Source organism: Pinus tabuliformis, chromosome X, assembly GCF_031772625.1.
Source record: "Pinus tabuliformis cultivar Carrire ecotype Pingquan chromosome X, CPIR1, whole genome shotgun sequence".
NCBI classification, from domain to species: domain Eukaryota; kingdom Viridiplantae; phylum Streptophyta; class Pinopsida; order Pinales; family Pinaceae; genus Pinus; species Pinus tabuliformis.
In genome coordinates, this window is record NC_142308.1 from 1523328371 (window position 1) to 1523347544 (window position 19174).

General features: G+C 35.4%; 1 pseudogene; it reads left to right on the top strand.

Moving 5' to 3' along the window:
* Positions 1-15580, top strand: part of LOC149145846 (boron transporter 1-like) — a 44487-nt pseudogene extending 28907 nt beyond the window's left edge.
* The last annotated feature ends 3594 nt before the right edge of the window (positions 15581-19174 follow it).

Below are 19174 nucleotides of genomic sequence, written 5' to 3' on the forward strand. Positions count from 1 at the left end.
GATTTTTATGGAATTCTATGGTAAAAAGTTAGAAAATGATATACCTTAACTTACCCTTTGGAAATGGATGAGTTGTATGTGTGGTGTCTACAAAATTCTGATCATAATCTTCTTCAAGTGGCTGGACAAAAAGAGTCATGGATAAAAGAGTCAAGATGACTTTTTATTGCTTCTACTAACACTTGCTGAATCTACTGTTGAATAGTGCTGATCTATTTTATATCTGCTCCAAAATGCTGAAAATAATAGTCTTCATGTCTTCAAAACTCATTGGCACAATTCCTACTATGTGAATAGATGTTCTGATGTTGAACATAACAGGAAAATGTTGACTTAGTGGCCATTAATGGATGCCACTAATCAACACAAGAACTCTCACCATTGATGACAATGAGAGTAAAGATGCCCAAACACATCTTGCTACGTATGAATAAATTTGTCGATGTCGAGTCACCTAGAAAATCTGATGAACAAGGGATATTAATGTATTCCCATTGTTCGTCAGCATGAGGACTTGCCATTAAGGCATGCAAGCCTCAAGGTGTTTTTGCAAGGAATTTAGACTCAAAGGAACATGGACTCAATAGTTTGCATTGAAGAAGGGTTTATTTGCGAAATGAAAATGATAGGAAAGGGACATTAGATAAAAAAAATCAAAACTTTTAATAGTTAGATTAATCTAAGTCGAAAAAATATCTATGAAATGAAAGCAAAAATGATAACAGAAGTGTTTTATCACTCCACTATACAATTTTGGGAGAACTACCTCCTTGTGATAGCATTTGGAGGGATCCAATACTTCATTGTTCTAAAACTGAAAATGAAATTGCAACAAACTTAAATGAAAGACTAAGACTAAAAGTGAAATTGCAACTAATCTACTATAACAGCTAAATGAAGTGTTTTATCACTCCGTTATACAATTTTGAGGGAACTACCTCCTTGTGATAGCATTTGGGGGGATTCAATACTTCATTGTTCTAAAAATGAAAATGAAATTGCAACAAAATCAAATACAAAACATGTAAAGGAAAATTAATCTACTGTGTGCTCTAATGCTCCAAGCACCAATTGGAAATACTTTCTTGGATTGTTTCTAAGCATAGATTACACAGTTAGATAAATCTACAATCAACCGGTTGAACACACTTGCATGAATTAAACTTGCATGAATGGAAAATCTAAACTATTAAACTTGAAATAATCATAAAAATAAAATGACATACTTGAATGAAATCAAAGCAAAACTACAAAATAAAATCTACTCTACCTTACATTCTAATATGCTCCATGACATATCCTACTTCACATCTCCTTCCATGTTGGGAACTTCAAAGCTTTATTGAAATTATTCAAAATTACAAAGTACAAAGTTGAGCTAACAAATTTTACAAAGCTTCCAAATAAAGGAGAGAGATCTCCTATTTATACAAAAAGATGAGAAGTCATCTCATTAATGAGAGTCCATGAATCTCTCCCTATACCTCTGGAATTATAATCAAAATAAGAATTGATAGGACACATGTCTTCTTAGAGTTTCAATACAAATAGGAAATGTGACACATATCCTCATGATTCCATGATCCTCTCCACTCAAATTCGAATTTGGCCTTAGGATGCCACATAAAGGTCTTCTAGAAGCTTCCTTTTGACTTACACATGTCAACAATCTCATCCCACTTGTTAGGTATAAGCATATGCACATTATTTTCTAATTTTTAACCACAAATTCACTTAAAAATGCTAAGAATTAATAAAGTTTGGAAAAACTTTAATTTGACCCAATAATGATGAAAGTGAGATGAATGTAGTGACATGGTAGTGAAATAAAGGTGAAATGGAAGTGATATAATGGACATGATAGTGAAAGTGTAATGGAAGTGAATGACAATTTCAAGACCCAACATACCCCCAACTGAAGCTATTGCATGCCCTCATGCAATATATATTACATTAATTCTTTTGATCCTTGAGCTTTGGCTTAACTTTGCATGATATCATTTGATAACTTCATACTTATGCAAAGTGTTTTACTTGAATTGCAACATGGTTGGTTCTTGTGTTACAACCATATTTTGTTGTTGCATTCAATTTTTATCTTTGAACTTTGCGTAATAATATTTTGATTATTGTTGCAAAATATATCTTCATTGGATGGCATCATGGTTGGTTCTTGTGTGACAACCATGATTGTGTTTGTATCCAATTATCCTTTAAGCACTTTTGAAAAGCCATTGTATGCTCATAATAATAATAATGTAATAGTTAATATATTTTGGAAGTATGTGGGCTTCTGAATATGATATGAACATAGCAAGGTATGAATATGAATGTATTCCCCCCCCCAACTGATGGTATTGGCAATTTTATGAAATGAGGAAGAAAAATGTTTTTCCAACCATTATCATTCTAGATTTTTATGGAATTCTATGGTAAAAAGTTAGAAAATGATGTACCTTAACTTACCCTTTGGAAATGGATGAGTTGTATGTGTGGTGGCTACAAAATTCTGATCATAATCTTCTTCAAGTGGCTGGACAAAAAGAGTCATGGATAAAAGAGTCAAGATGACTTTTTATTGCTTCTACTAAAACTTGTTGAATCTACTGCTGAATAGTGCTGATCTATTTTATATCTGCTCCAAAATGCTGAAAATAATAGTCTTCATGTCTTCAAAACTCATTGGCACAATTCCTACTATGTGAATAGATGTTCTGATGTTGAACATAGCAGGAAATTGTTGACTTAGTGGCCATTAATGGATGCCACTAGTCAACACAAGAACTCTCACCATTGATGACAATGAGAGTCAAGATGCCCAAACACATCTTGCTAGGTATGAATAAATTTGCCGATGTCGAGTCACCTAGAAGATCTGATGAACAAGGGACATTAATGTATTCCCATTGTTCGTCAGCATGAGGACTTGCCATTAAGGCATGCAAGCCTCAAGGTGTTTTTGCAAGGAATTTAGACTCAAAGGAACATGGACTCAATAGTTTGCATCGAAGAAGGGTTAATTTGCGAAATGAAAATGATAGGAAAGGGACATTAGATAAAAAAAAATCAAAACTTTTAATAGTTAGATTAATCTAAGCCGAAAAAATATCTATGAAATGAAAGCAAAAATGATAACAAAAGTGTTTTATCACTCCACTATACAATTTTGGGAGAACTACCTCCTTGTGATAGCATTTGGAGGGATCCAATACTTCATTGTTCTAAAACTGAAAATGAAATTGCAACAAACTTAAATGAAAGACTAAGACTAAAAGTGAAATTGCAACTATTCTACTATAACAGCTAAATGAAGTGTTTTATCACTCCGCTATACAATTTTGGGGGAACTACCTCCTTGTGATAGCATTTGGGGGGATTCAATACTTCATTGTTCTAAAAATGAAAATGAAATTGCAACAAAATCAAATACAAAACATGTAAAGGAAAATTAATCTACTGTGTGCTCTAATGCTCCAAGCACCAATTGGAAATACTTTCTTGGACTATTTCTAAGCATAGATTACACAGTTAGATAAATCTACAATCAACCGGTTGAACACACTTGCATGAATTAACCTTGCATGAATGGAAAATCTAAACTATTAAACTTGAAAATAATCATAAAAATAAAATGACATACTTGAATGAAATCAAAGAAAAACTACAAAATAAAATCTACTCTACCTTACATTCTAATATGCTCCATGACATCTCCTACTTCACATCTCCTTCCATGTTGGGAACTTCAAAGCTTTATTGAAATTATTCAAAATTACAAAGTACAAAGTTGAGCTAACAAAGTTTACAAAGCTTCCAAATAAAGGAGAGAGATCTCCTATTTATACAAAAAGATGAGAAGTCATCTCATTAATGAGAGTCCATGAATCTCTCCCTATACCTCTGGAATTATAATCAAAATAAGAATTGATAGGACACATGTCTTCTTAGAGTTTCAATACAAATAGGAAATGTGACACATATCCTCATGATCCCATGATCCTCTCCACTCAAATTAGAATTTGGCCTTAGGATGCCACATAAAGGTCTTCTAGAAGCTTCCTTTTGACTTACACATGTCAACAATCTCATCCCACTTGTTAGGTATAAGCATATGCACATTATTTTCTAATTTTTAACCACAAATTCACTTAAAAATGCTAAGAATTAATAAAGTTTGGAAAAACTTTAATTTGACCCAATAATGATGAAAGTGAGATGAATGTAGTGACATGGTAGTGAAATGAAGGTGAAATGGAAGTGATATAATGGACATGATAGTGAAAGTGTAATGGAAGTGAATGACAATTTCAAGACCCAACATACCCCGCAACTGAAGCTATTGCATGCCCTCATGCAATATATATTACATTAATTCTTTTGATCCTTGAGCTTTGGCTTAAATTTGCATGATATCACTTGATAACTTCATACTTCTGCAAAGTGTTTTACTTGAATTGCAACATGGTTGGTTCTTGTGTTACAACCATATTTTGTTGTTGCATTCAATTTTTATCTTTGAACTTTGCGTAATAATAATTTGATTATTGTTGCAAAATATATCTTCAATTGGATTTCATCATGGTTGGTTCTTGTGTGACAACCATGATTGTGTTTGTATCCAATTATCCTTTAAGCACTTTTGAAAAGCCATTGTATGCTCATAATAATAATGTAATAGTTAATATATTTTGGAAGTATGTGGGCTTCTGAATATGATATGAACATGGCAAGATATGAATATGAATGCATTCCCCCCCTGAACTGATGGTATTGACAATTTTATGAAATGAGGAAGAAAAATGTTTTTCCAACCATTATCATTCTAGATTTTTATGGAATTCTATGGTAAAAAGTTAGAAAATGATGTACCTTAACTTACCCTTTGGAAATGGATGAGTTGTATGTGTGGTGGCTACAAAATTCTGATCATAATCTTCTTCAAGTGGCTGGACAAAAAGAGTCATGGATAAAAGAGTCAAGATGACTTTTTATTGCTTCTACTAAAACTTGCTGAATCTACTGCTGAATAGTGCTGATCTATTTTATATCTGCTCCAAAATGCTGAAAATAATAGTCTTCATGTCTTCAAAACTCATTGGCACAATTCCTACTATGTGAATAGATGTTCTGATGTTGAACATAATAGGAAATTGTTGACTTAGTGGCCATTAATGGATGCCACTAGTCAACACAAGAACTCTCACCATTGATGACAATGAGAGTCAAGATGCCCAAACACATCTTGATAGGTATGAATAAATTTGCCGATGTCGAGTCACCTAGAAGATCTGATGAACAAGGGATATTAATGTATTCGCATTGTTCGTCAGCATGATGACTTGCCATTAAGGCATGCAAGCCTCAAGGTGTTTTTGCAAGGAATTTAGACTCAAAGGAACATGGACTCAATAGTTTGCATTGAAGAAGGGTTTATTTGCGAAATGAAAATGATAGGAAAGGGAAAATGAAAATGGAAGATGGCAATGGAAAGTAGTAATGGTAATGGGCAATAAGAATGTAACTGAGCCTCTTGCTTTTATTTGTGGGTTAGGAGTGAACAAAAAGTAATGGAAAGTGTATGTTAGTGTAAATGGAAAATATGAAGGGAAATGAGGTGAATGGTTTATTATGAAGTATGGATGTAATGGAGACAATAGTATCTGAAAGTTTTGCAAGTGTTTGGATTTGATTTTGCATTAGCATGTTTCTTTGTTGTTGATCATCCTCTTATGAAACAAATTGGTCTCTTAGAGAGACACTATTCACTTGTAGTCATCTGTCCTTCCTCCTGGAACCTGCAAAAAAACTAATACTTCTTATGCAATGGAATGTAAGACTATCAAAACAGAGAGGTGGCCAATCTCTCTAGTTATGATATTTACACACAAAACTAAGAATTCATATTAATCAAACGAGTACACGAAGGAAAACCAAAAGAATTTATGCTTGCTTTGGAATTAGTGCCTCAAGTTAACTGTTATACCTTTTGAGCAATTTATTTATTCTTGACTGTTTCAAACTCTGATGATGGATTTATCATTATGTAGATCTCGTTGATATCTTTCCAATGACACTTGAATCATCTAAATTTGATTTCGTATGAGAAAGTTAGGCTGATTTGAACAATGAGGTTTTTCAGTTGCAGAATTGATGTTTAGCTGTAGAATGGCTTTAGCTGCAGAGCGTGCATAGTTTTTGTAGCTAAAAATCTTGAACAGAAAGTTAGCTATCCATTTTTTATTATCAGTCCAAAATTAATCAATACCTTTCAGAAAAGTGAGAAAATAATCTACTTATTTCATTGATTCGTTTTTTATTTTTTTTTATCTTTGAATCTTTTGTTTTGTTTTTCATTTTCCTCCCTGAAGTCAAACATGCGGCGACATAGTGATAACACACACCTCTAAATTCTTGCCCTGATGTTTTCCAAGCTACTCATGTAGTCATTTTTCCCTCTTGACACTTGGAACTTGCAAAAGCGTGAAAGTAGCTGCGGAACAACCAATTAGTTGCGGAATGTGGCTGTGTTCCATAGCTAAAAGACAGCCAAGACATTAGTTTTCTGATTTAAGTTATTGGAAAAGAAATTTTATGCAGCCAGGTACCAGGAAGAAAGTCCAAGACTGCAACTAGTGCACAAGACCAATCATTCATGAGCCTTTATTCTCTGCTATTCTTCAAAATTCCCTTCACTGTTTGAGAAATGAAGTGACTGCATAAAGAAGACAGATAGCTATGGATATGGGGATGAAATGACAGAGAATATGAGCATAGAGTAAAACGATTGTACAGATGTTGGAAATAATACTGAGAGGGGGAGGTGAATCAATATTATCTAATCAATAAAACTTTTTCATTTTCATACTCAGATTCATATACGCTACTTCAGTTAAGTATACCCACGTATATACGCGACTATGTCTATTGCAACTAGCGTATAACCATTAAACTCATGATTCAGTTATGTGATCTTCAATGGGTGCATCAGAACATTATTAGACATATTAACAGTCAACAGTAGCAGTAAAACAGATAGATCAACACACATAAGCAACACACATGAACACCATGATATAAGGTGGAAACCCAATGTGGGTGAAAACCACCTGCTGCAATTCGTTTCTATCTTCATTTATTAAGAAACTTCTTTTACAATGTACTGGTGCAGTCCTTTACCAACACGCAGGCTACAACCTGTAGAAGGCTACAACCTTCTCTCGTTCTCCAGACTCTCCTGGAAGGGAGCTACAACCCCCTTTTCTCTTGTACTAGCTAAGATACTAGTACGTAGGCGCCGGCCTATAATCTTCTCTCCTCCGGGTACCACGTTTCATACATTTTCAGATTGGATACTCCTGAAGCACAACACTTAATCTGAAAGGCCACGTTTTATCCAATTTTCATACTGGACCCATAACTATCATTGAAGCTCAAAACAATCACTACTAACATCATCAATCTCTGAATCACTGAAACATTGAAACCCTGTCAATAACACAGTCACCAGAACAGACTACAGAACTCTGCCATAACAATCAGACCCATCTGCAACATCAAATACTATACTTCATAATGTATATGCTACTGCGATGAATCAAACCTGCGTACATACACGCTTTTGCCAAAGACAACCCGTGTACAGATCTAAAAATATTTTCTTCTAACTTTGTAGTTGTACCAGACATCAGTCATACTCATAACATTTATAGTATATTACATGCGTCAGTATGCAGATCTAGAATAAGCATCATGAAGATAGTTCATTTCAAACCATTTGATCCCGATCTCTCCTTAGATCTTGTTCTCCATCAACCGGTGAGATCCCTCCTTAGCTCAGATCAAGCAATGCATCATCAACCCATAACCTGCATATTGGATCTCATCCTTCATCGGATATTCAAGACTTTTTCGATTCCCTTGCCTAATGATCTTCTTCTCCTTTTATAGTCTTAGGCCTTGCTCAATACCACGGTCCAAAACCATAATAAATCAATACCAAGAGCCTAATACTTGGGATCAACACACTTGTCGAGATACCATGGTCCAAAACCATAGGTTCAAATACCAAGGACTAACTACCATGGACCAAAAGTAAGCTTTCCAACATGTATGCGCTTTTCCGTGCATGAAACTGCGTGTATACCCTACTTGGTATATAGCGAACCTGCATATACGCGACTTGGTATATAGTGAACCTGCGTGTATACCCTACTTGGTATATAGCGAACCTGCATATACGCGACTTGGTATATAGTGAACCTGTGTGTATACCCTACTTGGTATATAGTGAACCCGCGTATATACTCTTCTTTCTTCATTCTTTGTAGTCTGATCATCAATTCTTTGCTACTGACCTGCTGCACTATAATCTGTCATTTTGCCATCAACGACAACACTTGTCTCATAATGCCAACAATCTCCCCCTTTGGACTTGATTGCAAAGCTAACTTGTCATACTTAGAACTTGATCTTCTTATTCCTTTGAGCTGTCCTGCATCCCATGCATTTAGTCACATCTGTAGATTGATCCAGTTATATGTAAGTGAGATGTTCTTCTATGAGAGGGTTGCCATCAAGTACAACACATGCATCATAATTCCAACAATCTCCCCCTTTGGACTTGATGGCAACAACACCAAATCACTATCCCCCTTTGACATCAAGGGCAAAGGGTGGACCAAGATATTCTCTTTCCTTGATAAACATTCTGCTGTCCATACTCCCCCTGAGTACCTGCTGAAATCTCCAAATGTGCTCCCCCTTTGTATATGCCAAAGTGTTCCAATCTGTTCATGCTCCCCCTGAGTACATGCCAAGTCTCTGTACTGCCGAAGTGTGTTGTTCATGCTCTTCCTGACTGAAGGCAAGATCTGAAAAAAGATTTTCTTCAAGAAGAACCATGACTTATACATCATAAGAGGCCTTCCTATCACCAAAAGACTCAATACATACATTTTTGGGTCCCTATAATACTAGTGATTACCCCATTACTATTGTAGTTATACCCCTTATTTATATTGTTGTGCCCCTATTACCCCCATATTGTTATTTCTGTGCCCCATAGAATCCCTCTATTGTTATTTTTGTGGCTTATATTATTATTGTTACGTCGGCTGGATTATATTGTGACTCCTTAGACTCCTATATATAGAAAGGAGGTTTTGTCATTTGAATCATCCAAGAATTGTTCATTTATGTAATGTAAAAGAGGTTGCCCCCTCGAAGAGGCTAAATTCTAAGGCGTTGATCTATCTTTTCTATCTTTTCTTGAGCTGGTTTCATAACATTTGGTATCAGAGCTTTGGATTCTAGGGTTTCGCTGCTCCAAACAGGTCATCATGGCATTTTCGCTATAACTTTTTTTCTGTGACATTTCAGAAGTCACAAAAAAAACCCATTTGAGAAGAATCCCGCTGAACCTTGGGTCCGTATTTCAGAGCTTTTCGCGTGATATTTTCGGAGATATGATCTAAGGAAGTTGGTCTTTTTGCAGACTCCTGAATTACATTCAAAACAGGTGACCTGGGGAAAATCGTCATAACTTTCTCTCTGAGGATCGGATTGAAATTTGGTAAGAAGTTATAGAAAGAGGACGGACTGTAGTTTCTTGTATGCATTTTGTAGATCCATAGGTCGAAACAATGACTCATGGCATGTCGTACAAGTTTGCTCTACTGAACTAGTCTATAAGCAAGTCACTGTGGGAGATTTCGCATAACTCTTCCGTGGAGAAACCAATTTGGGTCAGAATTGTGGCATTGGAAAGAGGACTCAGAAGGCTACTACAAGGCAAAATTTTGGAACTGAATGATCCGAAATTATAGAGATAGATCAGATTCAATATCAAGCTTCTACAAAGTGAAAAAAGGTGTGTAGTTTTTTTTTTTAATTTTTGCATAAGCTTGGTTTGAAGGAATTCAAAGGGCATAGTAAAGCATTATTATCAGTAACTGATGCCCCAAGGAAATAAAATTCAAACACCTAGTAAGGAACCTGAAAGCTCTAGCATGACTCATGAAGAAGAGGAAGAAATGCTACATGATATATCAAAATTACAAGAACAAGTGCAACTAATGTCACGCTCACAAAAGCTAACAGAAGCTAAGATAAATGGCGTGGAATCTAAGATAAAGGGCATGGAAGCTAAGATGGATGATTCAAACATAGATTTGAAGAGAGACATGGCAGATTTGAAGACAGATTTGAAGACATACATGGACGAATTGAAGATAAATATGAATAAGTTGCTACAAGAAATGGGCACTAAGGATGAAAGGGTACTAAAGGAAACTCATGATGAGAATAAAAGAAATGTTAATCATGATTCCATAGATGCTAATGTTGGATTGAAGACTCACCATATTCCAAAAATCGATATGAGGAAATTTGATGGCAAGGATCCTGCCACATGGATATTACAGATGGAGCAATTCTTCGATCTCAATAATGTGAAAAACACACAAAAGGTACGTATGGAAACTGTATATTTGGAACCAAATCAGTTTGTATGGTATCAATGGCTTTTCTCTCATAAAAAATTTATCACTTGGGCAATTTTTACGGAAGAATTGATAGCACATTATGAGGATACAAAAAGCAACACTTTTTTTAGCCAATTGATAAGTCTCAAACAAAAGGGTTCAGTAATGGAGCACATTGAGGAGTTCCAAAAATTGAACATAAGGGTAAAAGATATTCCAGAGGAGCATAGGGTTGATGTGTTCATAGGGTCTTTAAAGGATAATATCCAACATGATGTTCACCTTTGGGAACCTGATTCATTAGAGAGGCATTCAGGTTAGCAAGAAAAATGGAAAGCAAAATTATGGCAACCAGGAAGCATACCACTCACAACTATAAAGATGGAAGTGTTGTTGCCCCTAGTCTTCCACAACCTATAAGGTTGACACCACAACAATTGGAAGAAAAAAGAGCAAAATGGATTTGTTACAGTTGTGATAGAAAATACACTAAAGGTCATAAGTGTGCCAAGAAGAAATTATTCTACATAGATTGTGAAGAGGAAGAAGAAAAGGAGCAAGAAAGGTCAAAAGAAGAGGATATACTCCAGGAACAAAGCCTAGATGAAGAAAAATTAAATTCGACCATATCTTGTAATGCATTGGCGGGAATTACCACTCCTCAAACCATAAAGATAGAAGGACAAATCAAGAAGAAAAAGGCAATAGTATTGATTGATTCAAGAAGCACCCACAATTTTATTCATTGTAGGGTAGCAAAAGAATTGAATTGCTTCCTATATCCAGCACCAGAGTGTCAAGTGATGATTGCAAATGGAGGAACAATAAATTGCTCTGGAAGGTGCCATAATATCAAGCTATCCATGGGAGAATATGCATTGACTAGCCCAATGCTTTCCATTCCAATGGGAAACAATGTAAACTTTGAAACGGGAACTATAAACTCAAAACGGGAACTCTGGCCCAAAAACCCCAAAAAAACCACAAAAACAGTGCTCAAAACGAAAAGTGTGTATACTGGAACGATGTTTTTTTTTTTTAGGTGTCAATTTTGCGGCTGTTTTAAAAATGGCAGTGACTACGAAATTTTCTACGAAATTTTCCTGCAAAATATAGCTTCAGAACGAAAGTGTTGATACTGGAATAATGATTTTTTTTTTAAGTGTCAATTTTGCGGCTGTTTTAAAAATGGCAGTGACTACGAAATTTTCTACGAAATTTTCCTGCAAAATATAGCTTCAGAACGAAAGTGTTGATACTGGAATCGACCCGCCGCCGGTCCGGCGGGGCGGGGCGGCCCGGGGGTGCCGCTGCGTGGAATTGGTAATGTGGATCGTCATTTGATGCGTGGAATTGGTAAAACCCAAGCTGCCCGTCAATGGAGAATGTTTGCATCTTTTCACTTTGCCGAGTCTCTCTGTCGCGTACTGTCTCTCTGTCCGTTGTATCGCACATACAAGCTGACGTCCACCCTCGAAACCTGTAGTCAGGGATGCGAAGGCAACCTAACGTCACCTTAAAATTTTCATCAAAACTATAATGCTAACTATATATAATTGGAGTACAGACAAAATAATAGAGCTCGACCAAATATAGATATCGTTGCTCAAACATTCACATAATAAATAACAAATTTAATATATACAATTAATTTTTCAAAAACATGCTACTTGGACCATTGCTGACCTAAGAGGCATCCTTCACAGTATCATATAATAAAATACAATATATTACAATAGTCTTTAAGAGTCCATGAAGTGTAATATGGTCTTGAAATACACTATACATGTGAGGACTTCCAACCAAAGGGCGTATGCATCACTAAAGAACTTATCCAATCCTAATATTTGTATTGTTCCAAAGCATAAGGGTTCAATGAATATGCACGGTTGTTTTTTAACTAAGCGCAATCATATCTATGAGAATCCTCCTATTTGAATTCTCTCATGCATCCCCCTAGCAACTTCCCCTGAATCCTTCTTCTTATTCCAAGAATGGAGGTGAGACACCTCTTTAGTCTTCCTAGTCAGAATTTGCCTCCAAAATTTCTTAGGAGCTAGCTTAGAGAGGTGTGAGAGATTCCCTTGTCTTTGACGAATGTATTGCCTCTTTTTCTTTTTAGTTAGGGCTTTATATATTTTTATCTTGTCCATTTTAAAAGATTCATCAACAGCTTCCTTAATTGCTCTCCTCGCACTTTTACACTCTTTGTCATACCATGGATTGGTTTTGCTATTTCTTTTATTATTTGATATAGGAAAAATAATTTGCAAAATTTGATAACTAATTCTCTAAATCCCTTTCCAAGACTAACACTTGAAAAATCAATTAGGTAACAAACATGCTATTAGATAGAACTATTTGTTTCTTTATTTCACCAAACCAAATTGAAAAAATAATTTTATAAATTAAAAATCAATAATACAATCTTAGAAGCAGTTTAAACCTATTATTATAATCATGATGTGAAATTGAATAGCTAGATTCTTAGCACATCTAATATTCTCTTTTATTCTGCTATCAATGATATCATATTTTCCAACGTTTGATACATTGTGCAAGGCCTATCTATATAAAAGGATCATGAAATACAAAAAATGGAGAACCTTTTCCCACGAGCATGTGTGTGCTTGACACAATAATACTTGCAACAACAAATATTCAATAAGATGCAGACACTTTTAAATTGGTTGTAATTTGGAGAACCTGATCTTTTTTCAACCTTTTGAACTCATTTCTGTATCAGCCATAGCCAATATTATGCTTTGACTTCCTTAAAATTTTCAATGGTTAGAAGAATAAATTACTGATTAGCAGAAATAGTAAGATATGTACAATTTTGGTTTTGTTAATATCACAGTTATGAGATCAAATTACATGTTATAAGTTTAGAAATTTAATTTAAGACATCATTAAATCATTATCCAATATAGCATACAACATTTAACCTTATAAATAGTGTTTTATTAGCACAGGGTCCACATTAAATATATTATTTACTTCTTCCAAATCATCTGGGGAGGGTTTCAAATGGTCTGCCTTCCATACGCTACATGCAGAAAATACATTCCAAATAAGATTTAATTTTATAAATAGTGTTTTTGTTAGTACAGGGTCCACATTAAATATATTACTTACTTTTTTAAATCGTTATACATCTTTACAAAAAAAGAAAAAGGCAGTGACATCATTACCATGCAACTCTTGTGTTATAAAGAATACGAAATTCAAATATAAAAGTGTTTATGAATATCAAATATAAAAAATTATATATATCGTATAATTTTTTATTATACATTTTTATACTTTGAAATTCGCATATTTTAAAGCTCCAAATTACTTTTCCATTATTCTAGAGTCGTATAAGACAACCAAGTTGAATAATCAAACACCAACTGGAAACTAAAAGTCCGATATCTTGCGAGAAAACTCGAGCGTTGTACTTAATATGTTATTTCTCAAGTGATTCTCTGTATTCTATGTTTTTAAGAATTCCTAACTAAGAAGTTGTTTGCTAAACCAACCAAAAACCGAGACAATCAGGCACAAAATCATGACAATTTGTAATAAAACAATAACTAATATACTGTATACAATATTGAGGAAAGCTTGATGATGGTAATACAGCAAGGAGAAAAAACTAAAATATTCAGTACCGTAGCGAATAATCCGTCTGAATATATAAACTAGAGCTCACAAGCTCCGAAGCCGGTACTGGTCGATTCCCGGAATCGACCCGCCGCCGGTCTGGCGGGGCGGGGCGGCGCGGGGGTGCGCAGTGCCACCCCCGCGCCACCCCGCCCCGCCCGACTGGCGGCGGGTCGGTTCCGGGAATCGACCCGTACCGGCTTCGGAGCTTGTGAGCTCTAGTTCATTTAAATTAGACCGCTCCTATATATTATCTGTTAACCGAACTTCGTTAATCATAGTGTCATTTAACTTTAGGTTTTTATGCTTAAAATGTTTTTTGAAAAACAAAAATTCAACGACACGGGAAAATAAACCGTCAGTGAGGTCGTGCATAACGGCTCACATACCCATTTTAATATTCATATTGAACTATTAAAATATCCAATCTAATATTCAGTGTTTTAGATCATCGAACACAACATACTGGAAGACTTTATGTATCTAAAAATCAAAGCCTGTCATAAACCAATAGAAATAAGGCCAAGTATTACTAACATACCAGTGATCTTAGCGTTTGATTCTGGCATTAGAGTTATCACTGTGAGATTGTGCTCATATTGAATGGAGGTCACTACAGGCTGGTTTTCCATTTTTCTAATTATCACTGTGAGATGTGCTCATATTGAATGAAGGTCATTGCAGGCTGGTTTTCTATTTTTTTTTAAACAATGGTGAATTGGTAATTTTTAAACCATAGTGAATTGGTAATTCATCACAATAATATGGACGAGGCCTAGGGATGAAATCTAGTGACTACTTCCAACTTTACTGTGAAAAATCATAGTGTCCCAATAAGATTTGAAATTTGAAACCAGATAGACGAATAGCATCTAGACAACCACCCAATCCTCCCACCCGGAGACACCAGTTCTCCATTTTCATGTAGGAGACGCCAGCTCTTCATTTTCATGTAAACGTCGGTTTTTGTAGGGAGATTAGATAATAAATTACAATAGGAAAATGTTGATGTGGGAGGTTACTGTCCTATTTTCTTAAAATTAGATAAGTGTAAAAAAAAATACGTTTTTCTGCATTGTCTGGTCAAAGGGTTATTCCTCGTTCAAATATGCAGAGAAGTTTTGTTTATAAAGTTATTTTCCATCATTCATAGAGTACTTCTCTGCGGAACGGTGAAAACGGAACAATCACATGACACTACTGGTAAGTGGTAAGACGTAAAATCCGAGCTAATAGCGTAGTTAGAATTGTAGAGACATTAGCAGAAACCGCATTTAAATGACTTTTGTCTGTAAGTCTCGTGATTGCAGCGGTGTCATGTGACAGAACAAAGCTTCGCACGCTTGTGCGTAGCAAAGTTCAGAAAGGAACGTCGCCAATCCTCACAGCAATCACCAATACGGACGGCCAGAGGTAGGAGCAGCTCCCCAAAGTTTTCGCTAGATAAATAGTGTTGAAGCATAGTATATTATATAAGACCTTGATAAAGGCAAACTATTGAAGTTTTCCACGATACAACAGTATGGAAATTTATCATGAACTTCTTTAACTATAAAGTCTAACAAGACACAACAAAGCCCTACTTAAGAGACCGCCTTAGTCTGCATAGCCCCACATTTTATATTAATTGGGATGAACTAGAGCTCACAAGCTCCGAAGCCGGTACGGGTCGATTCCCAGAATCGACCCGCCGCCAGTCGGGCGGGGCGGGGCGGCGCGGGGGTGGCGCTGCCACCCCGCGCCGCCAGCGCCACCCCCGCGCCGCCCCGCCCCGCCCGACTGGCGGCGGGTCGATTCCGGGAATCGACCCGTACCGGCTTGGGAGCTTGTGAGCTCTAGTTTATATATTCAGACGGATTATTCGCTACGGTACTGAATATTTTAGTTTTTTCTCCTTGCTGTATTACCATCATCAAGCTTTCCTCAATATTGTATACAGTATTTCTCGAAATAATTCCCATGTTGATAAGAAATTCTTCATTTCCTGCGCTTACTGGAGCCTGGATAACTGCCGTTTGAGCATCACCCTGAAATTTATTTCCAGACATGAGCTGCAGCTTTTGAAGTCTCTCGTGACTGCGATGGACTGCTCGTTTCCAGCGCTCTGTGAATGTGACATTCGCTGAAGTAAATGAATCTGCACGCACAATATCTATTCTCAATCCATTCAGCGGTTGCACCGAATTTAACGCATGCAAGCAATCCATCAAATCAAAAAATACAGACAGCAATAACAAAGGAAAAAGGAAAAGAAGGTGGCGTTTGCAGGTAACAGGAGATGCGGATACTGATTTTCTCGCCATAGCGATCGAGAAATAATATTTCGTAACGTAAACAGGAAGAGGATGAATGGAGGACATGTTCTATTCCAATCGACGGCGTTGCATTGATATAGATTTGAGGTATCAAGTTAGTATCATCATCATGGTAGCAGGGAAGTTGTCCATACAACAATATAGATCATAAATTTATATCTTCCATCCAAGGAATAACATTGTAATTTGTAATGTAATCCACCCTAATGACGGCTCCATCAAATTTAGCCACTCAATTTGTTCTATAGAATAGATCTCATAAATTGGGTCCCGCCTGTCTCACATAAACAAGGAACTTAATGCGAAATATTGCAGTATTTAACTATTGGCTTGGGCTGGAAATCTGGGATGGTGAGAGAAGGGTGAGATAAAGCGAACATTCTCTCCAATCGGATTGTCCATACAATATCAAGTTGATCATTTTTAATAATTCACTGGTTGTTTGTTTTGTAAGCCAAATTTCAATGCATTTTGCTTCACCTATTATATAATTAGTATATAAACCATAACTTATAAGTTAGGTTAAATGATATATTTTCAATAAAGTTATATATTCTTTCCAACTTTAATTATTGTTTTTTGAAGTTAGTGTCAAACATGTCTTAATGTATACTTGAATTAACCCTACTCAAGTACACAATGGACTTCGTTATGGATCTCACCCAATCGTTATGGGTCTCACCCAATCGATCTCGTAAAGAGGAAGCCTTTTATTCATCCTCTTATTGGGGAGGGAATTGACATAGCTATGGAAATATAGGGTGAAAATTGTAAGACACATTGGAATAAGAATGACTTTTCAATTCATGGACTACCCTATTATAGTTGTGTGGAACAATCTATAAAATATGATCACGTTATTTGTGCTCCTGGTTCAACATTATTAGGATATGAATTAGGGTGTGATTTTTTTTTGGGTTTAAGAGTGAAATGCAGTAGTTGGCGACCAAAAAATATTCTCAAGAAAATAAAAAATATATATCATAGATTATGGTGAGGGGAATCCTAAAAAGTTCCCAAAGATGACTCAAAAACATGGTTAGAGAATTCTAAGTTGCAAGTTATTAGGTGCAGGGAATAAACCCTACAATATTTGAAAATTTTCATATAATAAATTTAAAGATGGCATATGTAAGTGGGTTGTTATAAAGATAACATGAATTTAATTCTAAGTTGCAAGTTATTAGGTGCAAGGAATAAACCCTACAATATTTGAAAAGTAGTTTCATATAATAAATTTAAAGATGGCATAGGTAAGTGGGTTGTTATAAAGATAACATGAATTTAATTCTAAGTTGCAAGTTATTAGGTGCAGGGAATAATCACTATAATATTTGAAAAGTTTCATATAATAAATTTAAAGATAACATATGTGTGGATTGTTATAAATACAATGTTAATAAAATTTACTTGTATATATTTTTAGGTATAGTAGGAGTAGGCAAAGGTCATGATATAAAAATATTTTAATTGACAAGATTGGATGTGTCATAATTGATTTTTTTTTGTTTATTTATGATGGGAAAATAACAATATTGCAAGTGATGCAAGGTTTCGGTAAAGTAAAATCTATATGTAGAAGCATGAGTCTCTTTAATAATAAGATGTTTGGCTTCAAGAGGAGGTACACACAATTGATTATATAAGAAATTGTTTTGAAGGTAAAAAATCTAAAATGCAATTTTGTCTTACCTTCATCAAGAATGCAAGGCTTACTTGGCATGGCCAAAATATGTATAACAAATCTATTGTTTTTTACTCCACTCATAAGAACCAACACAAATGTTGAGAATGGTGAGTGGAAAAATAGGAGGATTATCTATAAGGAAAACATTGCTTTCCCAACTCTTCCATTGACCAAACATAGTTCTCCATATTGATAGTTTCTAGTCATAGTTTTTTAGGTTCTAAACTATTGAAGTAATGCTTATTCCTTAAACAATGTTTTTTGGCCATTTTTGGCCCTAGGGTTACCACAAGCCCGACAAAATTGTACTTCTCATTTAGATATTTCGAATGAGCTACTATGCACTCCAAAAAGTAGACCACACTAAAAGTTCCACCCCAAGGATGTTGACGTATAAATTAACTACCATGCGGTCTAGAATCCTCATAGCACCTTATCTCATAGGGATAAGTTGTTTTTCCCTTAGGGTTACTACTATACGTTACAAGGACATTTTTATCCTCCTATAATGAAATATTGCAAATGAGCATAGTCAAGACCTTAAAATTTATAAATTAGCTGTACCACCATCCTAACTAGTTTATATTTATCTACAAGATACAATCATTTCTTATTTCTTTCACTAACAAAATCTAAGTTTTTTATGAAATCAGCTCAAAAAAAGATAGAAAAGATAGTTGAACACCTTAGAATTCAGCCTCTTCGAGGGGGCAACCTCCTTTACATTACACAAATGAACAATTCTTGGATGATACAAATGAAAATACCTCCTTTCTATATATAAGAGTCTAAGAGGTCATAATATAATCAGAGCCGACATAACAATAATAATGTAAGGGAGTAATAATAACAATAGTGGGCTTCTATGGGGCACAATAGTAACAATATGGGGACTACATGGGTACAACAATATAATAAGGGGGTTGTACTAATAACAATAAGGGGTTACACTAGTAGTATAGGGGCCTAACATGCCCCTTTCCTTCAAAAAGTGTTGTCCTCAATGCTTGAGTAGTTCTTGATGTTTCTGTATAAAATTCTTC